The sequence below is a fragment of the Trachypithecus francoisi genome, unplaced genomic scaffold (assembly GCF_009764315.1).
Source record: "Trachypithecus francoisi isolate TF-2019V2 unplaced genomic scaffold, Tfra_2.0 Lachesis_group5, whole genome shotgun sequence".
NCBI lineage: Eukaryota > Metazoa > Chordata > Mammalia > Primates > Cercopithecidae > Trachypithecus > Trachypithecus francoisi.
The window spans coordinates 141906332-141916242 of NW_022681470.1; the positions used below are offsets into that span (position 1 = coordinate 141906332).

A 9911-nucleotide genomic window follows, 5' to 3' on the forward strand; every position below is an offset into this window, starting at 1 on the left:
AGAAAAGAAAGTTAAGGCACGTTGAAGATTGTCTGTGAAAGTCGTGAAAAATGTTGTAAAAAGGAATTTATGCAAGAAAGGTTTTATAATTTTTGTTTTGAAGGTCTAAGCAAGTTTTAAAATAATAACTGTAAAAAATTCTGTATGTAAACATATTTGCTAAAGTTAAAAAGGTATCATCCAGTTTTCCTATCCACTAAACATTAAAATAAAGCACAAGTTTTTCTTAAAACACTAACGTGCTCTTTAAAGATTGAAAAAGTCTTTTAGTGCAGGTACCACCCCCTAGAATTTCCAGTACCAGCCTGAAGACTATGACCTCATCAAAGGATGGAAAGAAGAAAAAATTCAAGCCAGCCTAAGAAAGACGCTACAGGAACTGCAGCCTCAACAATGCAGCTTCCACAAACGACACAGGCCCCAGACATCATGCTGAAGAAGCAGAAGACTAAGCCAAATAATTCATTCATTTTTCATTCTCTCACTTTTCCTACTACCTATACATTCTACACTCTGTTAAGCTCATATCTTAAATCCGTCTTTCTTCTGCCCTGTTACTTTGACAAACACCGCCTTCTCAGCTTCTAATAACATAACTGCTTGGCTAAAATAATTAACATACCCCCAGTGGGGTTCCTCGTTAATAACATATAGGAAACTAAGATGCCAAGTAACACTACAGGTCACTCTTTGACTGGAGAAAAAAAATGTTGCTAACTATACTCATGTTTGTCTTCTGTTATTTACTAATCCTAGGAAGCAAAGAGGGAATAAAAGCAGTGACCTCCTTGCCTGACAAACCTGTGGCTGCACGTATCTATGCTCTGCAATCAAAAAACTCTAACACAGAAAACAAAAAACGGGGATGTATTGGGATTCACTCAGGATCGTGGATATAACTGTGGTAATTGCTACGGCGGTAAGCCTTTCTGGGGCTACAGCAGCCCAAAATTATACCTATTGGATCTATGTCCCATTCCCACCTTTAATTAGGCCTGTCACTTGGTTGGAACTCCCCGGTTGAGGTTTATGTTAATGACAGTATTTGGGTGCCTGGACCAACTGATAACCGAGGCCCTATTCATCCAGAGGAGGAAGGAATGTTAATAAACGTGTCCATTGGTTATTGCTTTCCTCCTATACGTCTGGGGCCTGCAGCAGGATGTTTAGATGACGACAAACAAAGCTGGATGGTTTATGTCCCTACACATCGTGGATCAGAGGCCTCTATTCATATAGTTAGTGGAAGGAGCTTTCAATCTAAAACTAAAGTCATATCCTCAGGAAATTCCTATCATATAGCTAATATTCTTACTCATCAAGTTAGACCAAGAAAGAAAAAATGCCCAGAACGATTGACAGTATGGCCTAAGAAAGCAGAGGTGCCGACCTGGGAAGATTGCATGGCAAACAGTGCTGCAAAATAACTCCTATGGAATCGTCATTGACTGGACCCCTAAGGGGCGACTTGCGGTAAATTGTACTGGACAGCGCAAGGGATGTCAGGAGCGGGGCTTCCCAGTTGACTATTCCAAAGAGGCACCTACCCAAAAGGATAGAATAAAAGCCAACTTTCCTGTCTTCTGGGAAGGCAGCGGTATGGCTCCTCCACGCCCTAAAACGATTGATCCAATAGTAGGCCCAGAACACCCAGAACTGTGGAAATGAATGATGGTCCAAACCCCAGTACAGATTTGGACAGGAGAATATAAAACACAAACCCGGCTGGGCGCGGTGGCTCACGCCTGTAATCCCAGCACTGTGGGAGGCCAAGGTGGGCGGATCACGAGGTCAGGAGATCGAGACCATCCTGGCTAACATGGTGAAAACCCATCTCTACTAAATATACAAAAAATACATATACAAAAACAAAATTAGCCGGGCGTGGTGGTGGGTGCCTGTAGTCCCAGATACTCAGGAGGATGAGGCAGGAGAATGGCGTGAACCCGGGAGGCGGAGCTTGCAGTGAGCCGAGATTGTGCCACCGCACTCCAGCCTGGGTGACAGAGCGAGACTCTATCTCAAAAAACAAAAACAAAAACAAAAAAACCCATAAACCCATAGTAAAAAAGTTCCATTTATTGTCACTTTGACCTCTAAATGGACAACCACATTACAGGGCTGTGTTAAACCTCCTGTTATGTTGGTAGTAGGACAAATCAATATTCTACCTGATTCTCAAACTACATCATGTCTTGACTGTCGTCTTTTCACTTGCATTGATTCTACAATCGATAAGAATAACAGTATCTTGCTTGTGAGAGCCCGAGAGGGAGTTCAGATACCTGTTTCCCTTAATAGGCCTTGGGTAGCCTCCCCTTCTATACACATAGTAACTGAAATTCTAAAGGGAATATTAAACAGAACCAAGATATTTATTTTTACTCTTACAGCAATAATCATGAGCATTATTGCTGTTACCACCACGGCTGCAGCCACAGGTGTTGTTTACATTCTTCTGTTCAAACTGCTGATTATGTTAACCAGTAGCAAAATAATTCTTCCAAGCTTTGGAATATGCAGATGCAAATTGATCAAAAATTAGCTAATCAAATTAATGATTTCTGGCCGGGCGCGGTGGCTCAAGCCTGTAATCCCAGCACTTTGGGAGGCCGAGGCGGGAGGATCAAGAGGTCAGGAGATCGAGACCATCCTGGCTAACACGGTGAAACCCCGTCTCTACTAAAAATACAAAACATTAGCCGGGCGTGGTGGCGGGCGCCTGTAGTCCCAGCTACTCGGAGGCTGAGGCGGGAGAATGGCATGAACCTGGGAGGCAGAGCTTGCAGTGAGCCGAGATCGCGCCACTGCACTCCAGCCTGGGCGACACAGCCAGACTCCCTCTCAAAAAAAAAAAAAAAAAAAAAAAAAAAAATTAATGATTTCTGTTAAACAGTACTGTGGATGGGAGATCAGATTATGAACTTGGAACATAGAATATAAATGCAGGGTGATTGGAATACTTCTGATTTTTGCATCACTCCTCAATCTTATAATGCCTCTGTGCATCATTGGGATAAGGTCAAACGCCGTGTAGAGGGAAAAGAGGAAAATTTAACACTGGATATAGCAAAATTAAAGGAACAAGTTTTTGAGGCATCTCAAGCTCACTTAACTCTCTTACCTGGTGCTGATGCCTTTAATGGAGCTGTTGATGGGCTCTCTGACCTGAATCCTCTGAAATGGATTAAAACTGTTGGAGGATCAACTGCTGCAAACTTTGCTTGAATTTGTGTTTGTCTGTGCTGTTTATTTTTAGTCTACAGGTGAGGAAGATGCCCCGGGAGAGAAGTCAGACACTGCGAGCGAGCCACGATAGCAATGGTGGTTATTAATTTAAAAAAAAGGGGGGCAAGTGCTGGTGGAAAGGTTTATGGGGTGCCAGTTTAGTCAGTCGCCCTGCGTCGGACACCTCTGGAAAACCATAGAGGTCCCTGAGGAGAATCATCTTCCCAAGCCATTAAGTTCCCAGGTCAGACAGCATGACCCGTTCTGGGCTGAAACACTCCCCTGAAGCACTGGAATGTGACCAGACATCCTGGCTCCTACAAAACCAGCCCCCACCAGCTGCAGCCCGATAAGTTAAAGATTATCTTCGTAGTCAGACATACGCTTTTAGCTGAAAGGAAATTCATATAACCGCCACTGCTATAGATCTTTCCAATGACGTACGCTCCCCCTCCTTCACGTTTCACCCCTACCAGCTGCTTCTTAGATCAAAAGATTGTACTCAATAAATTGCCAGGCAACCAGAGCTCTGGGTCTTTTGCAGCCTTCACTCCAGCAACTGGCCCTCTGGACCTGCTTTAAAAAATTTTTTTTTTTTTTTTTTTTTTGAGACGGAGTCTCGCTCTGTCGCCCAGGCTGGAGTACAGTGGCCGGATCTCAGCTCACTGCAAGCTCCGCCTCCTGGGTTCACGCCATTCTCCTGCCTCAGCCTGCCGAGTAGCTGGGACTACAGGCGCCGCCACCTTGCCCAGCTAGTTTTTTGTATTTTTTTAGTAGAGACGGGGTTTCACCATGTTAGCCAGGGTAGTCTCGATCTCCTGACCTCGTGATCCACCCGCCTCGGCCTCCCAAAGTGCTGGGATTACAGGCTTGAGCCACCGCGCCGGCCAAAATTTTTTTTTTTTTTTTTTGAGATGGAGTCTTGCTCTGTCACCCAGGCTAGAGTGCAGTGGCGCGATCCCGGCTCACTGCAACCTCTGCCTCCTGCCTCAGCCTCCCAAGTAGCTGGGACTACAGGCGCCCGCCACCATGCCTGGCTAATTTTTTGTATTTTTAGTAGAGATGGGTTTCACCATGTTAGCCAGGATGGTCTCGATCTCCTGACCTCGTGATCCACCTGCCTCGGCCTCCCAAAGTGCTGGGATTACAGGTGTGAGCCACCGTGCCCAGCCTAAAATCTTAACTGGCCTTTTCTCATTCCTTTGTCATCACCAGACTTTGGGTATCCACGGGTAGTGTTGAGGCTGGACCCCAACAAAAAGTGGCTCCCCTACGCCCATCAGCTACCTGTTCCATGCATTCCTCTGTTAAATCACGGATCACATTGTTCCTGTGCCCAGCCAGACCAGAATGTGGAGGTCCTGGGGGTAAGGACTGGGTTTGACCCATTCCTGTGTCCCCAGCACCCTCTGAACCAAACTCTGTCTCAGGGGGCTGATCATTTTAACAGTGCTGAGCGGGCAACTGCCCCTACTTTCTTTTTTTTTTTTTTTTGAGGCGGAGTCTTGCTCTGTCGCCCAGGCTGGAGTGCAGTGACCGGATCTCAGCTCACTGCAAGCTCCGCCTCCCGGGTTCCCGCCATTCTCCTGCCTCAGCCTCCCAAGTAGCTGGGACTACAGGCGCCCGCCACCTCGCCCGGCTAGTTTTTTGTATTTTTAGTAGAGACGGGGTTTCACTGTGTTAGCCAGGATGGTCTCGATCTCCTGACCTTGTGATCCGCCTGTCTCGGCCTCCCAAAGTGCTGGGATTACAGGCTTGAGCCACCGGGCCCAGCCGTGCCCCTACTTTCAAGCCCTCATGGCCTAGTGCAGGTTACTCACTGGGTTTGGAAGCATCATAGGACTATGAGGTCACTTAGAGAGATCGGGGTCACTCACAGGGTTCATATCAGGGCCTCTGGGATAAAGCTTAGAAGAGCTCACCAGAGGGCCGGGCATAGGTGGTTCACACCTGTAATCCCAGCACTTTGGGAGGCTGAGGCGGCTGGATCAATTGAGCCTAGGAGTTTGAGACCAGCATGGGCAACATGGTGAAACCCCATCTCTACAGAAAATACAAAAATGAGCCAGGTGTGGTTGTGCATGCTTCTAATCCCAGCCACTTGGGAGGCTGAGGCAGATGGATCACTTGAGGTCAGGAGTTTGAAACCAGCCTGGGCAACATGAAGAAACCCTGTCTCTACTAAAAACTAAAATGTTAGCCAGGCATGGTGACACACGCCTGTAATCCCAGCTACTTGGGAGGCTGAGGCGCGAGAATCCCTTGAACCTGTGAGGCAGAGGTTGCAGTGAGCTGAGATTGTGCCACTGCACTCCAACCTGGGCAACAGAGTGAGACTCCATCTCAAAAGAAGGAAGGAAGGAAGGAAAGAAGTAAGGAAAGAAGGAAGGAAGGAAGGAAGGGAGGGGAGGGGAAAGGAGGGGAGGGGAAGGGAGGGGAGGGGAGGGGAAGGGAGGGGAGGGGAGGGGAAGGGAGGGGAAGGGAGGGGAAGGAGGGGAGGGGAGGGGAGGGGAGGGGAGGGGAGGGGAGGGGAGGGGAGGGGAGGGAAGAAAGAAGGAAGGAGGAGCTCACCAGAGCCGGGAGCCTGGATCCACTTCTCAAACTTTTATTGATGCTCCCCCAGGCTGTGAAGAGAGCTTTGTAGTAAGTACCACTCTCCCCTTTGCAGGAAAGTGCAGGAAAACTAAATAGCTCCATTCCTCAGTTGCCTGACCTTGGCTAGGAGGAGAGGTGGGGTCAGACCACTGGGATCCAGAAATGGAGATTTTGGAGCCAGTGAAGGTTAGGTTAGGTCTCCATGAGGTCAGAGCAGAGGTCCCAGAGTGCAGGCACTGGACAGGGCTGGGCCTGGCCAATTGGTTCTCGCAGTGGTGGATGGGGAAGAGAAAATCATTGCCAGTGGGTTCCAGGAGCCGGGATGGTGCATAGCACCCCGTTGGGCACTGGGCATGGCTCTGGAACACCGGGCGGGTTCAGCACCATGCCTCTTCTCACAGATCCGGCCAGACTTCTCATCACATGGTGGGTCATCCACAGCCCCATGCCCAGAATCATGACACAGGCCTCGCACCCCCAAGATTCACTGGGTTCCCCCTGTAAGCAGTGGCTGCAGCAGTTGAATGGGGGGTGTTGCTGGAAATCTAGGCTGAGGATGGACTTCGGACTCCCGTCTTCCATCCCAGGCTCTAGCCTGTTTATTGCTTGGGTCTACCCTAGACACCCTAAATGTCTTACCTGAGTACACTTGGGATATAACTTACTAACGCCCAGAATTTAACCCAAGGACACTTTCTAGGGTCTAGCCTGCCCATCCCTAAGAATGGAGTCCCAGCCAAGCGGGTCCCTGAGATCTGGCCAAAGCATGTCTTTTTTTTTTTTTTTTTTTTTGAGACAGAGTCTCACTCCCTCTCCCAGTCTGGAGTGCAGTGGCGCGATTTCGGCTCACTGCAACCCCTGCCTCCCAGGTTCAAGTGATTCTCGCGCCTCAGCCTCCCGGGTTAGCTGGTGCGCCACCACACCCGGCTAATTTTTTATATTTTTAGTAGAGACGGGGTTTCGCCATGTTTCACATGCTGGTCTTGAACTCCTTATCTCAGGTGATCCGCCCGCCTCGGCCTCAAAGCATGTCCTCTAGAGTCTAACCTGTGGCCCCCAGGCTTCAGCAGGAGCCCTTCCCCTACCTGAAGCTGAGTGGGACTCCGTCCACCCACGAGGAGCCCTGAACCTTGCACAGGTGTTGCACCGCCTTGCGGCCCGATCCAGTATTCAAGGGCGCTAGTGTGATGACTCAGGAAGTCCTAGAAAGGAGGAGACACCTGAGCCTGCAGAGTCCTGCCCCCTCCCGCGCCGCGCCACCGCCCGGCCACGCCCCCTCGGGTGAACGCCCCTCCTCCTGCACACCTGCTCCTCCAGGCCCCCTACAGATGTGTGCTGGCATCGGCGCAGTGGCCTTGCGCCTCTGCCCACGTGGTCTTCCGCACAGAGAAATAGTAGCAGGAGCTCCCGAAGGGCAGCCACGACGTGGGACACGGCTCACAGGAACCTGCAGGGTGGCGAGGGTCAGAGAGGTCGAGCAAACCAAGAGGATGCAGGGGGTAGGGGTTTGGCCCCAAGGGCCCAGGGGTGGAACCACAGGACCAGGCCAAGGTCAAAGAGGGGGGCCGGCGAGGCACATAGGCAGGGTCCGCTTACACCCTCCCACCCCCCTTCCCCCCGCTACCCCCTTTCCCCGTCACTTTCACTGTTCTGCAGCCTCACTGCCTCTAGCGCCAGGAACAGCCCAGGGCGGACGTCCTCGAGGTCCCTGCTGGCTTCAGCCAAGTCCTGGGTCACTGCGGGGTCAAGGGAATGGGGATTTTGGCTGGGCTCAAGGTCAGGAGCAGGATCATGACTAGCTAAAGGTCAGGACCCCTGTCCGTAGTCATTGTACCCTCGGTGCCGGCGACCAGGATGGCACAGGGTCAAGGACGGTTACAACTGGGCAGGGTCCAGGTGTGGCCGGCGCTAGGAGTGACAGTCAAGGTCAGAGTGCAGCGTCAGGGTCAGGACGGGGTGCATGATCGGGTTCGGGGTCAGGGCACAAGGCCAGGACTCAGGGCTGGCGTCGTGTCGGGCTCTCACCGCGCTCAAGCAGTTCCCGCAGGGCGCTCTCCTGCTCCATCAGCTTTGCCTGCGCCTCCCCAAGCTCCGCGCGCGTGGTCTGCAGCTGCGTCTGCGTCGGCGAGCCTAAGAGCAGCTGGACCAGAGGGGCGAGGACCGCGAGGATGGGGCGGGACTTCGGAGACCAGCCCGTCCCGCCCGGCTCGCCGCAGGCCTCGCCCCCGTCCCCCCTCCCATCCCGGCCACAAGACCCCGCCCCTGCGCGCCCACAGCCTTGGCCGCGCCCCCTCACAGCAGCTGTGGCAGACCCCGACCTCCTTCTTCAGGGCACCCAGGCCGCCGTCTGCTTGGAGGCTGGAACGACTCCTGCCCCAAAACGCATGCCCGCCGGGTCACTTGGGAGGACTCAGGGTCCCCCTTCCCCACCCCGGGGCCAGCCTCAGGGACCATAGAGTCCCCACGCACCCGAGACTCCATCTCCGCGATCTCAGACGCTCCCGCCCCGCACGGCCCGTGGGCCCAGGCGTCCCGCTCTGCAAGCACCGTTTGTCCTCAGCAGGTCCTGGCAGCCGAGCAGCGCCGCGCGCTCCGTGGAGGCTGCGGAGAGAGGCTCCTGCAGGCAAGGCCAGGGACTGGGGAATCCTCCCCTCGCCCGTCCCCCAACTCGGAACCACGGAGCAAGCCGGCAGTCGTAGAGCGCACACGAAGTGCACACAAGTCGATGGGAGACAAACGCGCGGGTACTCGCACACATACGAATATGCCGTGTGCACACGCGTGAGTGCACACGGCCCGAAGATGTGCACTCACTCTGCTCACACTCAGACGCGAGCAGGACGCCAGGGCGCAGTTGGTGCGCCATGGAATGGGGGTTTTGTGTCCCCAGGGGGGTCGGACGCAACGCTTCCCCATTGAGGGTCACTCACCCTTGGACAATAGGATACTCAGAATCACAGCCCACAGGACTGTGGCGACCAGGACAGCCAGGGCCAGGAAGAGGGGTCTCCGGCTCCAGTGCACCCAGCGTCCCCAGTGCCCTGACAGAACAAGGACGGCATGCTGGGTCCCCTAGGACTGAGCCCTGGAGGCCTGGGTTCCTCCCAGGAAACTGAGATTCAGAGAAGTTAAGTAACTTGCCTGTGGTCACACAGCTTCTAAGTGGCAGAGTGGGAATTGGACCCTGGTCCAACTGGCTCTGTGGCCTGTGGTGTCTCTCCTGCACCCACGACCCTGGCCCGTCTTGGCTCTTCCCTCCCCTCCCCCATCAAACCCCAGACACTGGGACAGGGATGAGGCAGTGTCATTGCTCATACCTCCGGGGACATCCTCAGAGCTGCTGCCCCACTTGCTGTACCTGGTGGTGTCCATGGCGGTGCAGGCACCCAGGCCCTGGCAGAGATATAAATTTCACCTCCGTCCTCACTGGACCTAGGCGCTCCCTTCCTTCTCATTTTCTTGGACTCAATTCCTGGCAACAGGGACCCAAGGACCAATCACAGGGTTGGGCCCTTTCTGGGCTGGGCTGAGCTGGGCTGGGAGTGAGGCGGGTATTTCAGCCTCCCGGTCCTGGTCGCTGCAGCTCCATCCCCAGGCTGGTGCTGGAGGCTTCTCTGCTGGCTCCTGAGAAAGCCCCCAAGGTGTAGCTCCCCAGGCCAGTTCAGGTCCCTCCTCAGAGGCTGGGTCTGAACCTGACCTTGATTCAGTCCCTCTGTGCCAGAAGAAAGCAAACACAGGTTTTGTTGAGGAGGTGATCTGCTGAGCTGCAGGACTCTACCACTCGCTGGGTGGTGGATGGGGGTGTGTGGTGTGTAGCTTCAGGAAGCCTCAACTTTCTTTTTCTTTTTTTCTTTTGAGACAGAGTCTCCCTCTGTTTGCCAGGCTGGAGTGCAGTGGTGCAATCTCGGCTCACTGCAACCTCCGCCTCCCAGGTTCAAGCAATTCTCTTGCCTCAGCCTCCCGAGTAGTTGGGATTACAGGTGTGCCACCATGCTTGGCTAATTTTTGTATTTTTAGTTGGTTGCAGCAAGCCAAGACTGCGCCACTGCACTCCAGCCTGGGTGACAGAGCGAGACTCCATCTCAAAG

The 9911-nt window shown here is 52.9% G+C and overlaps 1 pseudogene; it reads right to left on the reverse strand.

Moving 5' to 3' along the window:
* Positions 1-6771: 6771 nt before the first annotated feature.
* Positions 6772-9611, reverse strand: LOC117075641 (annotated as a pseudogene).
* Between the last annotated feature and the right edge of the window lie 300 nt (positions 9612-9911).